Here is a 14,340-nt window from a genome sequence, read left to right on the forward strand (position 1 = left end):
TGTGTGTGTGTGTGTGTGTGTGTGTGTGTGTGTGTGTGTGTGTGTGTAACACGGGGACTTCCCCTTCTTCATCCAAACCCCATCATCAATGTATAACGTTTCTGAGCAGCAGCCTTGGGGCCATATAAACATCCTGCAGTGGGCCGGGAGCCCCTGACCCCTTATTAACATGTCAATGAGAGTGGCTGGTGCTCTGGGCTTGTTTTCTAGGGTTTTGATGAGCTTCATTAATTATGTTGAGAAAAAAAGGTGTGCAGCTGGAGAAGAACCCACTTAGCGCCCTGTGAATGTGAATAATTGGACAGTTGGCAGAGTGTTAAATCAGCGGTCTAGGGAGAGAAACTCGTGAATAAACACAGTTCCCCCAAACGCCACAGGGCAGGCACCGTTGCCTGACCCACCACCTCCACCTTCTCTGGACTTGAGAACCTGGCTGGTGTGAACTAGTGGGAAGTCAAGAGCAGACTGTGGAGCTAGGACAGATACTCAGAGCCTGCCTTCATCATTTCGTTATCTGTGGATCTTGGGCAGGTTACATAAACTCTCTGAGCTCCTTGGACAGGTTGCATAAGCTCTCTCTGAGCTCTAGTTTTTTCATCTAGAAAATGGGGACTGTAATAATAGGATTGTTATGATGATTCCGTGTCTTAATTTATGTGAAGCATTCGAGTAGTATCAGATCCACAGTATGGACTATCTGCATTTTTTAATTTAAAATATTAATCATATCATAAGCTATTTATACCTTTTTAATCCTCTAGGAGAGTATAACTGTCTTTCAGTTTTCTTCTAAACTAACTTCATTCATTCAATGGACATTTATTGTATACCTGAAACACTTAGGTTCTGGGCATACAAAGATGGAGAGAGTTTGGCAGAAACATTATCATATATATGAAAATTATGTGGACAGAGACTGCAAACAAAATGGCAAAAGTGTATTAATATTCTCTTTTAAAAGCCACAGTTAGCAAGTTTTAAGTGCTGATAAAAAGAATTTTCCTTCATCCTGGCCATGACAAGATTGTTCCTCCTGCAATTACCTCTGTTTAAAACTAGACTTACTTGTCATATTTTAACACATGAATATGTATACTTTTTGTTCATTTCTGTAAAATGAGCAAAAACACCTCAAGAGAAAAATTTATTTCCCCATCCCTTAACTTAAAAAGATCTCTTAGACTATTTGAGGCCTGATTATTTCTGAAATCTTAGGATATGAGGAAAATCATTTGTCTTTGTAAAATTCAGAAGCTTAAAAGGAGATGAGATTTAATTCCAATGAAACATAGAACAGCTAACCTTCTCGTGTCTTAGGAGCAAGTAAACAAGTATTCCCAAAATAATGAAAACTATGATTACTTTAAAACTTCTCTCTCTCTCTCTCTCTGGGGAGTTATTAAAACAGGTATTTTAGTAAAACTTTTAAAACTTCACTCCAAAATAAAAGTGCTATTGGAAATTTTACAATATGAGTTTATCTATCAGTGTGTAACATATTACACCCGAAATTTAGCAGCTTAAAACAGCAAGCAGTTCTGAGGAAATCCAGGAGCCGCTTAGCTGGGTGGGTCTGACTCAGGATCTCTCATAAGGTTGCAGCCGTGCTGTGGCCCAGGACTGCAGTGGTCTGAAGGCTGGACCTGGGCCAAAGAATCTGCTCCCCAGGGCTCCCTCACATGGCAGCTGACTCGAGGCCTCAGCCCCTCACCACGGAGATCTCTCCTAAGGGCTGCTTGAGTGTTCTTACAGCTGGGCTTCCCCAGAGTGAGTGATTCAGGAAGAAGCAAGGAGGAAGTCACAGTACCTTTTATGACCCAGTATGGAAGTCATACGCCTACACCTCTTCATTATTCCATGCCTTTGAGGCAAATCATTACGTCCAGTCACACTCTAGGGGAAGGGAATTCTACCCTCTGAATGGAGTGTCACAAATTTTGGACATATTTGTGGGCACCGTAATTACCATGAAAGGCTTTTGACATTTCATAAAGTGCTTCAGTGGTGTTGGCACAGAGATGCTTAGGTTGGGGAAACAGAGCTGGCAAAGATGAGCAGACTCATCTAGGGGGTATGTGGGTTGGCATGGTGTGCCAGAGTCAGGAGGGGAGGGGAGTGAGGAGGCAGGAAATCATAGACTCCAATGCACCAGGAATTTGTTTCTTTTTTTAGTTTGCAGTCCCAGATCTAATGGCAAATATCCCTAGTGGCAGAGAATTAATGTAGAATTCTGTAGTCTAATGCGAAGAAGCCTCTGCTTTTATTTAAAGTAGGAAATACAGTTTTAGAAGACCTAGGGTCTGAGCAGTTATCTCATTGACACTAAACCCAACCTTGTTAGTTAAGTGATTTGGTCACTTCTGCTTTAAGAATTCTTTCCCTCATCTTTTCCCTTGAAAGCATTTATTGTTTTTATCCCATGGCTTCTGTCCTTCCCCTAGTCCCCCGTGCTGGGTTTTCTCCTTGAAGTATTTGCACCTGAAAGACAGTGCCTACTGCTGCTGCAATTCCAGGGCATCTTAGACTTCCTCCCGCACACCCTCTGGTTCCTTCGTCTTCCCTATCACCATCTGGGTGCTGCCGTCAGTCACACTGTAACTTCCTATGATTGGATATTTCAGGGGTGAAAACCCTCCATGCCCCATGCTGTCCACTTAGCCATCTCTCTCCACATTTGATTATTCACAGCAAGATGCATGCACGCAAATCCTTTAAGTCCTTCAGGCTTTTCTTTCCATCTCCCCTTCAAATATGAATCACCTAACAAAATTTACTGAGGACCAGTTGCACAAGAATGAAGCTATAGTTCCATTACTATGAGCATCACAAAGGATGTAAAAGGCATGCTCCCTGCCCTTAAGAAGCTCATCCTCTAGTAAAAGCTAGATTAAAAAAAAAAACCGTTTAAGTAATAACAGCATACATTTCCTATTTATATTTAACAGAGTGACATGTTGTCCACGTTACAATGATGAAATTCAAAGGTTATTCTTTTGCATACCTTTTAATAGAGAAAACTAGCTGTCTTTTGGATTAAGTAAATGCATGTGCCTTGATGAGAAATACTGCTACAAGAAAATCATTTAATGGGGTTGACTTCCCAGGATTATAAATACATTCCACCCAAACTGGTGAAACGTGTTTTTGAAACTAAAAGCAAGCAAGCAAGCATATATGAACAACTTGTAAAAAAAGATACACCTATTAATGTAATAAATAATTACCTACAACTGGTAACTGGAATAGAAGCATAGAATGACTTACTAACATTCTAGTTTTTCTTCTGTTTTGAAAGACATCAGCCCTGTGCTTTGATACACTTTACTTTTAATGGACTGTTGCTCAGGAAAGGGAGGCGGGGAACTGTGGGCTGTGAAGATTTGATAAGGAATAAAATGTGTAAGCTGAGAAGCAGGAAAAGATGAGGCCTTGGGAAGGACTGAGGCAATGATGAAGCCCCTTGGAGTCCATTATTAAGATCTAACCTGTGATACAAGAAGCAATGGGTAGTCATTGTAGGTTTCTGAAAAGAGGAGAGTGCTATCTTGATCCAAGTGATTGGCAGGAGTGATGCTATGAAACAGCATACCTGGAACAAAATAATTAGGACCTGACTGATAAGACCCAAGGAACAGAGTCAAAGAAAAGGTATGAGATGAGTGGAAGTGACCACAGGCATGACTTGGGACAAATAAGGAATTCGGAAATCAAGTTTCACATCCAAGTCTCTAACTTAAAAAATAGAGGAGAGCCATCCGTTACTGGCAGAGAGAGTTGTCCAAAGGGGATAGTTTGACACTATTTAGTATAGGTGTCAGTTGGACATTCAATTAAAGATGTCTTTCAGTGGAAGAGTACAGGACTAAAGCTGTAAGTTTTAGATTTCTTTACACCCAGGTGCTACTTGAAAGTATGAAGTGACAAACCACCTCTTGAGGGAAGTTGTACAGGAGAAGAAATATATAATGTCTAGGAGAAGGCAATGGCACCCCACTCCAGTACTCTTGCCTGGAAAATCCCATGGACGGAGGAGCCTGGTGGGCTGCAGTCCATGGGGTCGCCAAGAGTCGGACACGACTGAGCGACTTCCCTTTCACTTTTTACTTTCATGCATTGGAGAAGGAAATGGCAACCCACTCCAGTGTTCTTGCCTGGAGAATCCCAGGGACGGGGGAGCCTGGTGGGCTACCGTCTATGGGGTCGCACAGAGTTGGGCACGACTGAGGCGACTTAGCAGCAGCAGCAGCAGCGCTAGGTCTGGATATAGCTAGAAATAGAGACTGGAAAGTATGACAAGCATATAAGAAATACCTGTGTGTATGTGTGTGTGTTGTATAAATGTACATGTACATGTGTGTTAGTATATATACACACATATATATATAAATTGAAAAATATGTAAAAACCCATTCATCCTAATGTTAACCCTAGTTAGTTCTAACTGCTGGAATTATAAATGGTATTTGTTTTTTTTCCTCCCTTCTTTCTTTTCTGCTTATCTGTATTTCCTGGTTTTTCCAGTTGAAGATGTAGCACTTGTATAAGTTTCCTCATATAAGTTTCCTCATTTTTAAGTCCTTGGTGAAATGAAAAAAACAGGAATACAATTTTCAAGGTCAGAATAAAAGGGCATCTTGAAATGATGGTCTTAGGATGAGAAAAGTAAGACCCCCAATCGTTGAGTGATTCATGACTAGGCCTTCAAAGTAAGAGTATGAATTTTTTAAAGCTGGGGCTTAAATATGTGCATGTTTAGGAGGAGAATTGAGTTATCCTCATCTTCTAGATCAACTAGGAATAATTTTGTTTCCATGTCCCCCAGTGGACAGTTGGCAATATCAGGAGACATTTTTGGTTGTCACAACTAGGGGAGGGGAGGGCTACTCCTGTCATCTAGTAGGTGGAGAGCAAGGATGCTGTTAAATATCCTATAATGCACAGAACAGCCTCCCACGATGAAGAATTCTCCCGTTCAAGATGTCAATAATGCTGCGGTTGAGAAGCTCTGATCTAAGGGTTGATATATCTACCGTCCATGGAATTCCTTGTGTGCTGAGATCTGTGCGGTGCTCAGCACTTCACGTGAATCATTTCACATCATCTTCAAATGACCTGGAAACTCAGACATGTAAAGTTAAGTAGCCTATTCAAGCTCACACAGTAGGCATTGGAACTAGGAACTAAAATAAAGGCTGTAGGAACCCAAACCTGAGCTCCTAAGTTTTACGCAGGCTAGCCTCCACGTTAACATTCACAGAGTGAAATAGGGACAAAAAAGCCATCTGAAGAGCATGTCTGACAGTCTGGTCTCATTTTGTCCTGCTGTTGCCAAAGCAGTGGCTTCAGAACCGCTTTTATTCCCCTGGAATGTACTAACTGGTAAAACAGATGGAAACTCTGCTGTGTCTCTTTCCCTTCACCCCTCCCCCACCCCATTTTCCAGAAAGATGTTTCTTTTGTGTGAGTGTTATGTGCCTTTTGTTGGAGCTGAGAGTGGGAGGTGGTTTTGGTTGGTTGTGGTTTGGGTTCGGGTTGGTTGTGAAACTGCTGTATTTCTGGTCTGCCGGCCTTTGGGTCCTGGAGCAAGAATCTGAAAATACTTGAGGATTCCTACTTTGGAGCGTCATTTAAGCACACTGCATCAATGTGCCAGCAGACCGTTTTATATTATTCTCACTCAGCTTCCCAGGTCTCTTCGTCTTTATCTCTGGATAAAGAATTCTGATCTCCAGCAGTCTACAGATACCTCAACCTCCCTGTCACTTTCACCGAAGGACACGGCATATGAAAAACAAAAATTGCATCACTTGTAAAAAGCTGCCTTCTTTGGGTCCTTGAAAACATAGATCACCAACTCGGTGGATCTAATCGGCTTGCTTGTCGGCTGGGGCAGAAGAGAAGAGTGCCCATTCTGTGCACTCGTATAGCTCCACTCTGCTGCCAGCAATCACCACTTCTTTTCCGACTGAAAATTAGGTTTTATAAAGACTTTTGTCTTACATATACTGAATTACTATATAAACAAGAATTAGGAAGACCCAATAAGGCTCTTCAATCTCTATTTCTTTTGCCTTGTTCCCACACCAGCATGGGATAGAAATAGAGTCACCTCTTGGAATCCACAGGGACTGTTTCCAGTGTTTCCTATGGATGCCAAAATCCGAGGATGCTCGAGTTCCTTCTATAAAATAGCATAGTATTTGTCTATAACCTGTGTACATCCTCCCTGACCTGTTGTTAAGTTGTTAAGTCATGTCAGACTCTTTGCAACCCCATGGGCCGTAGTAGCTTGCCAGGCTCCTCTGTCCATGGAATTTTCCAGGCAAGAATACTGGAGGGGCTAGCCATTTCCTTCTCCAGGGGATCTTCCTGACCCAGGGATCAAACTTGAGTCTCCTGCATTGCAGGCAGATTCTTTCCTGTCTGAGCCACCACCAGGGAACTCCTTATAATACCTCTGCAATGTATATGCTATGTAAACAGTTGCTGAAAGGCAAATGCTTTTGCTTTGGGGAACTTTATGGAATTATTTTTTCAAATATTTTTGATCCTCGGTTGGTTGAATCCACAGAGGTGGAACCAACCCGCAGATACACTGTAATTAGTTCCAACGTTGACTTGTACTGAAAGACCATAGCACATTTTAGCATGCCCCACCCATCTCTGTGGATCTCTCTGGATCACACATGATTATTTTAAGTAATAAAATGTCAACAGTAATAAATATAATTAGGAAGGAAATTTGGTTAAACCTATGTACAGGAAAAGACTTATTTTAGAATCTTTTCCTGTGAACTTTTTTTTTGGTCAGGATTGAGTTTCTTTTTAATACCAGTGCTATCGCTCGAAGAGAAGAATTTATCTGTATCCTTTATCCTGTTTTGGTTTTGAGGGAGAAATTCTACAAATTCCTTATCCTATTTCTTTAGACATGAAGTCAAAAAACCAAAATGCTACCTCTTTTAAAAGTGAATACAATATTTCAAACATTGTTCTACGTAACCTATCTACACGTCTTCATTTAATCTTCACAAAGCTTGTCATACTGTATAATTATTTCCCTTTATATGTGAGAATGCTGAGGCTTGGAAAGGTCAAGTGATTTTTTTTTCTAAGGGCACATAGCTGGTCAGTGGGAGGGTGGAGATTTGAACTCATATCTCTTCGAATTCAGGGCCCAGGCTTTGCTTAATTACTGTGCAAAAATGCCTTCCAGGTTGCATATTAAACCTGAATTTCAATATTATTTTCTCTCAAAGAGCTAACAGTGCTTTCATATATTAATCTACTTTCATTGTATCAAGTTGAGTAGCTAAGTGGAATGAATTCATAATATCAAATGAATTCTATATGATTCTGTGGGCAACCTTCTATATATACCCAGCATCAACAGTACTGTCTCTGAGTTCCTGCTAAATGTATAATAGTATTCCTTGAGATTTGAAGGAGGACTGTTACTTCGGAGGGCCCAGTCGCTATTTTCCTAAACAGTCCTAAGTACAGTCATGTATCAGAAATAGCATCTAGAATTCCAGTTAAAAAGTATTATGGTATACTGAAACTGGACACCATTTTTTCATGAGATAGTCACGGGGACTCTCATACATGATTTTTGTGTAAGAGTCATGAGGAGGCCAGGCTGTTCCAACAGGGGGCTATGAAAGGCAGTGAGGAGCAGTGGGCCCAGGACGTGGATGGACCTTAGTGTGAACACTAGCCCCTTTTCCTTATCAGCCCCTTTCCTTATCAGCAAGTTGTCATCTGTATTTGAATTTCATATGTATTTTTTAATTTGAATTTGAATTTTTATTGCAGTATAATTACTTTACATTAGTTTCTACTGTACAGTGAAGTGAATCAGTTATATATACATACATATATCCCTTCACTTTAGACTTCCCTGGTGGCGCAGATGGTAAAGCATCTGCCTACAATGCAGGAGACCCAGGTTCGATCCCTGGGTCAGGAAGATCCCCTGGAGAAGGAAATGGCAGCCCACTCCAGTACTCTTGCCTGGAGAATCCCATGGACGGAGGAGCCTGGTGGGCTACAGTCCACGGGGTCGCAAAGAGTCAGACACTGAGCAACTTCACTTTCACTTCTTCACTTTTGGGCCTCCCTCCCTCCGACCCCATCCCAGCCCTCTAGGTCATCAAGCTAAGTCCCCTGTGCTATAGAGCAGCTTCCTACTAGCCATCTATTTCACTCATGGTAGTGTTATATATCAGTGCCACTCTCCCAATTCATCCCACCCTCCCCTTCTCCCTCTTTGTCCACATGCCGGTTCTCATATGTATTTCTTAACTTCAGCTTTCCCATCTGTGAAGTGGGGACGATAGTAATCTACCCAAAGTTAATGTATTTATTATTATCATGATTAATATTTTAGGTAGGGCATCAGAGCGAGACAGAAACAGTTCGTGAAAATTTTCCTGTTTTGGAATCCAACAGATCCTGTTTCAAATCTCACTTTGGATGTTTAATAACTATGTGCCTGGGCAGGTCTCTTCAGTTTCTTCCTCTATAAAATGAGATGATAATGCCTACCTTGCAAGGAAGATGAACTATGGTGAATATCAAATGTTTGGTGTGAAACAGAGGCTCAACAGATGTTAGCCCTAGTTAGTATTTTCTGCATACCAAAGCTGCTGAATTATTTTCCCAGAAGCTTAGACCAACTTCCTTAATACCTTCCAAGCTCAGATTTTAAAGTTTTTTTTTCTTTTTAAGTAGAACATCCCTCTGAGAATACAGTGAAAGCTCCAACAATATCACCAGAAAAATACACATTCCCAAAACAAATGTGGATACAATTACAGGGAATTCATAGGCACTCACCTCCCCCACCCTCAGTATAAGATTCCCTGGTTTAGGCTCAAGAATTTACAAATATATGACAACCCAAATGGAATGATGATCCGCTTTGTAAAAGAACTTATAATATTCCCATTGCAAATGTAGTAGCCTTAAAATGGAATTCTCGTTACCAAAAACTCACTCGATTCAGAACACTTGAAGAACACATTTATTTCATTAATGGAGACAAGCCTCTTTTAACAAAACATATTTATCAAATGCCTATTATGTGCCTAATAAGGTGGTGGGTGTTCTGGGGAACAAAGGCAGCTTAACATGTGGTCCCTGCCCTCCGAGTTCTCTTCTAATTGGAGAGGCAAGTGAACAAGGCAGCATGAGATGTATTAGTGTTATATGCTGATATAATCAAGCACTAAATTGTGTGTGCTTGTGTGGGTGGGCGCGCAAGCCTCACATATCATTCTCTGACCTTGAATTGTACACAAATCATTAGCGTCAAACCGTAGTTGCCCACTGCTCCCCCCACCCTCTACCCTTGCTTGGCCGACTTCCATCACAGCCGCTCCCTCTGTGTCTGAAACACGTTTTAGAAATGAGGGGAATGAAATAACAGTGAGGAGGGAGGAGAATCCATAAAGAAAAAAGGGGTCACCTGTCTATCTGTGATTATCACTGCACGCAGGTTCCAGGTTGGAAAGGGGCTGACCCAGGCTTCACAAAAACCTCCCAGTGGGACGTACCACAGCTTCTCTTCCCTGTTTATGAATTAACTCCAGGGCCTTCTGTCAGGAACTGAATCTGAATAGGGAGAGGAATAGTGTGAAGGGGCTTCCTAGGTGGCTCAGACAGTAAAGTGTCTGCCTGCAAAGCAGGAGACCCAGGTTCGATCCCTGGGTCAGGAAGATCCCCTGGAGAAGGCAATGGCAACCCACTCCAGTATTCTTGCCTGGAGAATCCCATGGACGGAGGAGCCTGGTAGGCTACAGTCCATGGGGTCGCAAAGAGTCGGATACCATTGAGCGACTTCACTTTCACTTTCACTTTAGTATGAACAAGGAGGCCTGGTTGGCAGGATGGGAAATAAAAACATGAAAGTTCCAGACTCTGTGTACTCATCATAGCAGAGTTGGCATGGGCGTTGGCAGATCTGCAGGGGGACTGTTGGGTGAGGAGAAAGAGGCCTGCCCCTAACATTTATGGGCCCAGGACAAGAACATAGACGTAGAGCTACATACAATATTATTGTTGCTTGTTGTTCAGTTGCTGAGTCGTATCTGACTCTTTGCGACCCCATGGACTGCAGCATGCCAGGCTTCCTGCCCTTTACTAGCTCCCAGAGTTTGCTCAAACTCATGTCCATTGCTTGAGTTGGTGATGCCATCCAACCATCTCATCCTCTGTCACCCCCTTCTTTCTGCCCTCAATCTTTCCCAGCATTGGGGTTTTTTCCAATGTATGCTTCATATTTATTTGTTCTAAGTAAAATATGTTCCATCCTCTGGCTTTGACAACTGTAACTTCGAGCTACTGGGACAGTCAGGTTTAAACGCAGTCGGTTCTGCAGCAGTCGGGTTCCCTGGACGACCCTCTTCTCTCCCCATCCTTGGCTCTGTCTATATCAGAGGGGCCTCCCACATTTAGGGGACTTTCTGGCCCACACCTCCATGCACACTTGTCCACTCTTGGGGCCTGAAGGTGCACACAGGTGTGTGTCCACCTTCCAGAGCAAAGGCCTGGGAAGGCAGACTGAGGCTCTCTTGGGAGGGAAGGTGAGGGTTCCAGGTGTCCAGAACACAGTCTGGAAGGGAAGACCCGGGCGCTTCTCACCTTGGCCCTGCCAAATACCTGCCCTGGCAGCGGGTGGCGGGGGTGGGCAAAGGAAGACCCCAGCGGGCCCTGTAAAGCTGGGAATCATGGCTGGGGCTCCTAATGCCTGTGTCTAAGGGCATAAGTGAAGAGGAGGTAGACTCAGGGAGGAGTGAGTTTAAGTCACTGTCATTAATCTTGCTCAGTTCACTTGGCAGAAGGGGGTGTTGGGAGGAGCCAAACAGATGCAGGAGGGGTTGATGAAAAGATGGGAAAAGGCCAGACCTCTAACAAAGATAGGGACTCAATGTATTATTGTGTTTAGTTAGAGAATTGAGGAAAAAACTGCTTCTCCAGAAGCCAAAGGGCTCTATAATTCAGTGACAAGAGATATGAAAGGCAAAAGAATGATGGTTTTGGAGCTAAAAGCAAGGACTGGAAATGATTTCTCCTCAAGGTCACCTGGCCGCATCTCAATTCTGTACCTTGTGGCAACTGCCTGCTGTATACTGGCATCTGAACCCTTGCAGAATGAAGCATTCCATCGTGATCCTCAGAAGAGAACAGAATTAAAGGTTAATTCTGATTCCCCAAGAAGAAAAAAAATTACTTTTTAGAATATTGAATATTGATAAATAACTTACATAGATGATTCAGTATAAATATTGAAGATTTAGCTAGACCAAGAGAGGACAGTTGCTGTATTTGATATCACACTATTTGCAGAATTAAAGATGAAACGATATTTTGAATTTCACAGAAATATAGTTTGTAGAATTGAAGAAATGCTAATGATATTTATCATTTGTCTCCATTGCACAAATCCCTTTTATGTTTCTGAATAAAATATTTGAGTTATCTAAGAGGGAAGAAAATGAATAATAAGTTATCTTTACAGCAAAAAAAAAAAAAATTAAGATGCAACTTTGTATTACTATTGTCCAAAATACTAAAGTATTTTTATCCATACTTAGCTCTATTCCTGATCAAGTTAGGAAGCAGGGAATTGGAGGGACCTTGAGTCCTTTAGCCCCACCTAGCATTGTCCCTTGGCCTGGAAACATGTTGATGAGCACTGTAGGACAACAGTGAATGAACCTAGTTGACTTCCAGTATTAGGAATATTATTCAGGATTTTTACTCATCACAATAAAGCCAAAGAACTATAGTATCCATATTAATAAATAATAATTATGCTGGTGTATGAATTTTTTTAGACCATCTTTTGAAAATTTATTTGGCTGTGCCAGCTCTTATTGCAGCATACAGGATCTAGTTTCCTGACCGAGGATCGAACCCAGGCCCCTTCATTGGGTGTGCAGAATGAAGGACCCACCTTCATTCTGGGCCACCAGGGAAGTCCCTGGAGTATGAATTTGAAGCCACTGTGAGGAGCAAGCAAATGAGAGTTAGTGAATGCGCCCCGAATGGCCCAAGTCTGAATCTTCTCTCCACCTCTGTGTTCCTGTTTGTAATCTACCTCAAAGCAGTGCTCATGAGATGAGAATGTTATGATCCATCTCTACTGTTTAGCTTTTACAAACCTGGTTGAGTTCGTGTCTGATGTTACTATAATAGTGTGTCACTGACACCTGTGTTAGGAAATTATTTTGTGGCAGATATTATTTTAAAAGCTGTAAAAAAAGTTCTTTGGTCCTGTTTGGGTCAAATCATTATGGATCTGAAGGTGTGACCCTTATGAAATATTCAGTCATAGTTGGTTGTATTTTCTGGGGAAACATATCTGTTCTGGTAGTATTTGCAAATTTGGGTGCAGGGATGTTTCTGGATATATTCCCCCTTGCATGTCAAGAGTTTGTGGTACAAGAAAAATGCTTTCTCTGGTATTATCACAGAAGGTAGAAGAAAGAACAGAAATTAAGAAATAAATACGAACATGGTGCACTTGTGGAACAACTGAAACTCTTTCAGTGAAGACTTTCACCTTCCTTTTGAGAGAGAAATATTACTATGCACATTTCATAGATGAGAGAAAGACAGAAAAAGTATGTAATATTCCAAAAATCTCACAGTACACAAATGAACAAACCAAAGTTAGTGAGGTAATAATAAAGCTAACATTTTTTAATACTTGAGGGTGAGACATTATGCTGAGCATTTCACAAATACCAGTTTCTACCTTCCCCTTCCCAATAATGAAGATATAACTATTATTATTTTCATTTTGCTGTAGAGGAAACTGAAATTCCATGTATTTCAACAGCCTAAGAAGAATCATATAGCTCGTATCTAGAGCCAGTGTTCAAATTCACGTCTATACTGCTCCACACCCCAAGCTTTTTCATTCCACGTTGCAACCTAGATTTGGTCTCCAGAGTATGACAGTCCAGAAGTATGATTTCTTTTTTTTTTTTTAATTAATTTTATTGGAGTATAGTTGCCTTACACTGTAGTATTAGCTTCCCCTGTACAGCAAAGTGAATCAGCTATATGCACGCATGCTAAGTCGCCTCAGTTGTGTCCAGCTCTTTGTGATGCTATGGACTGTAGCCCATCAGACTCCTCTGTCCATGGGATAATCCAGACGAGAGTACTGGAGTGGGCTGCCACACTGTTCTCCAGGGGATCTTCCTGACCCTGGGATTGAGCCTGCATCTCTCGCGTCTCCTGCACTGACAGGTGGGTTCTTCACCACTTGTGCCACCTGGGTACTTATACATATATCCCCTCCTCCTTGGGTTTTCTTCCCACTTAGGTGGCCACAGACTCCTGAGGAGGGTTCCCTGAGGGCTACAGTAGGCTCTCATTAGTTGTTTATTTCACATATAGTATCAATAGTGTACATATGTCAATCCCAATCTCCCAGTTCATCCCACCCTCCCACCCCCACTTGGTGTTCTTACGTTTGTTCTCTGTGACTGTGTCTCTGTCTCTACTTTGCAAATAGGTTCATCTGTACCATTTTTCTAGATTCCACAGATATGCGTTAATATAAGATGACATTTGTTTTTCTCTTTCTGACTTAGTCTGTATGACAGCCTCTAGGTCCGTCCACATCTCTACAAATGACCCTTCCACTTCCTGTATAGGTATTTACTCTCTCATCCATCCATCCATGCACAGAGCACCTCCTGGGCAGTGTGTTCTGGAAGGAGATACAAAGAGGTGAGAAGGAGTATCCACCCTTACCTGCACACGTCTGGGGAAGCTGCTGGGTAAACAACTAGATTACAGGGGAGTGTGCGTGCCTGGTGACGAAAGCAAAGGGCAGAGTGGTAGTCAGGGCAGAGAAGCTCAAAGGCACGTTTGAGCCGAATATCAAAGGATGTAGAAGTTGGTCTAAGAGAGAAAGGACCCCAGGACAGAGAGCTGGATGGTTAAATCCACAGCAGGGTTTGAAGCTGAGGAGACCCATAGTTGCTGAAGAGTTAGGAAAGAGTCAAAACAGAAGGGCCATTGGTTCCTAACTCAGTGGTTTCCGAACTTGCTTGTCCATTAGAATGACCTGGGATTTTATGAAACAAACGTCAAAACCCAGCCACTTTCCAGTCCAATGAATTCATACCCTTTGGAGTGGGAAGCAGGCATCAGTGGTTTCCAAAACTCCCCAGGTGACTCCAGTGTTCAAACAAGCCTGGTAACCACTGGCCAAACCAGCTAGTAAGGACTTAATTGTAGAGTATAATCAACAGAATCTTCTAGAAAAGAAGAGACATGGTCATACTCATCTTTGGAAATAGCAATTCTATCCATGCC

The 14,340-nt window shown here is 42.1% G+C and overlaps 1 protein-coding gene and 1 long non-coding RNA gene across 2 annotated transcripts in view; one reads left to right on the plus strand and one right to left on the minus strand.

Moving 5' to 3' along the window:
* LOC120870916 overlaps nt 1-13,426 on the minus strand; it is a 17,683-nt gene extending 4,257 nt beyond the window's left edge. The window contains exon 1 of the long non-coding RNA XR_005722893.1: nt 13,379-13,426. This is a non-coding gene — a long non-coding RNA (uncharacterized LOC120870916). The remainder of the gene's footprint in view (nt 1-13,378) is intronic.
* The window catches only part of MAML3 (mastermind like transcriptional coactivator 3), a 451,078-nt gene that overhangs the window by 284,047 nt on the left and 152,691 nt on the right, over nt 1-14,340 (plus strand). The gene's annotated exons all lie outside the window — the stretch shown is intronic.

Source organism: Oryx dammah, unplaced genomic scaffold (assembly GCF_014754425.2).
Source record: "Oryx dammah isolate SB20612 unplaced genomic scaffold, SCBI_Odam_1.1 HiC_scaffold_12, whole genome shotgun sequence".
Taxonomy (NCBI): Eukaryota; Metazoa; Chordata; class Mammalia; order Artiodactyla; family Bovidae; genus Oryx; species Oryx dammah.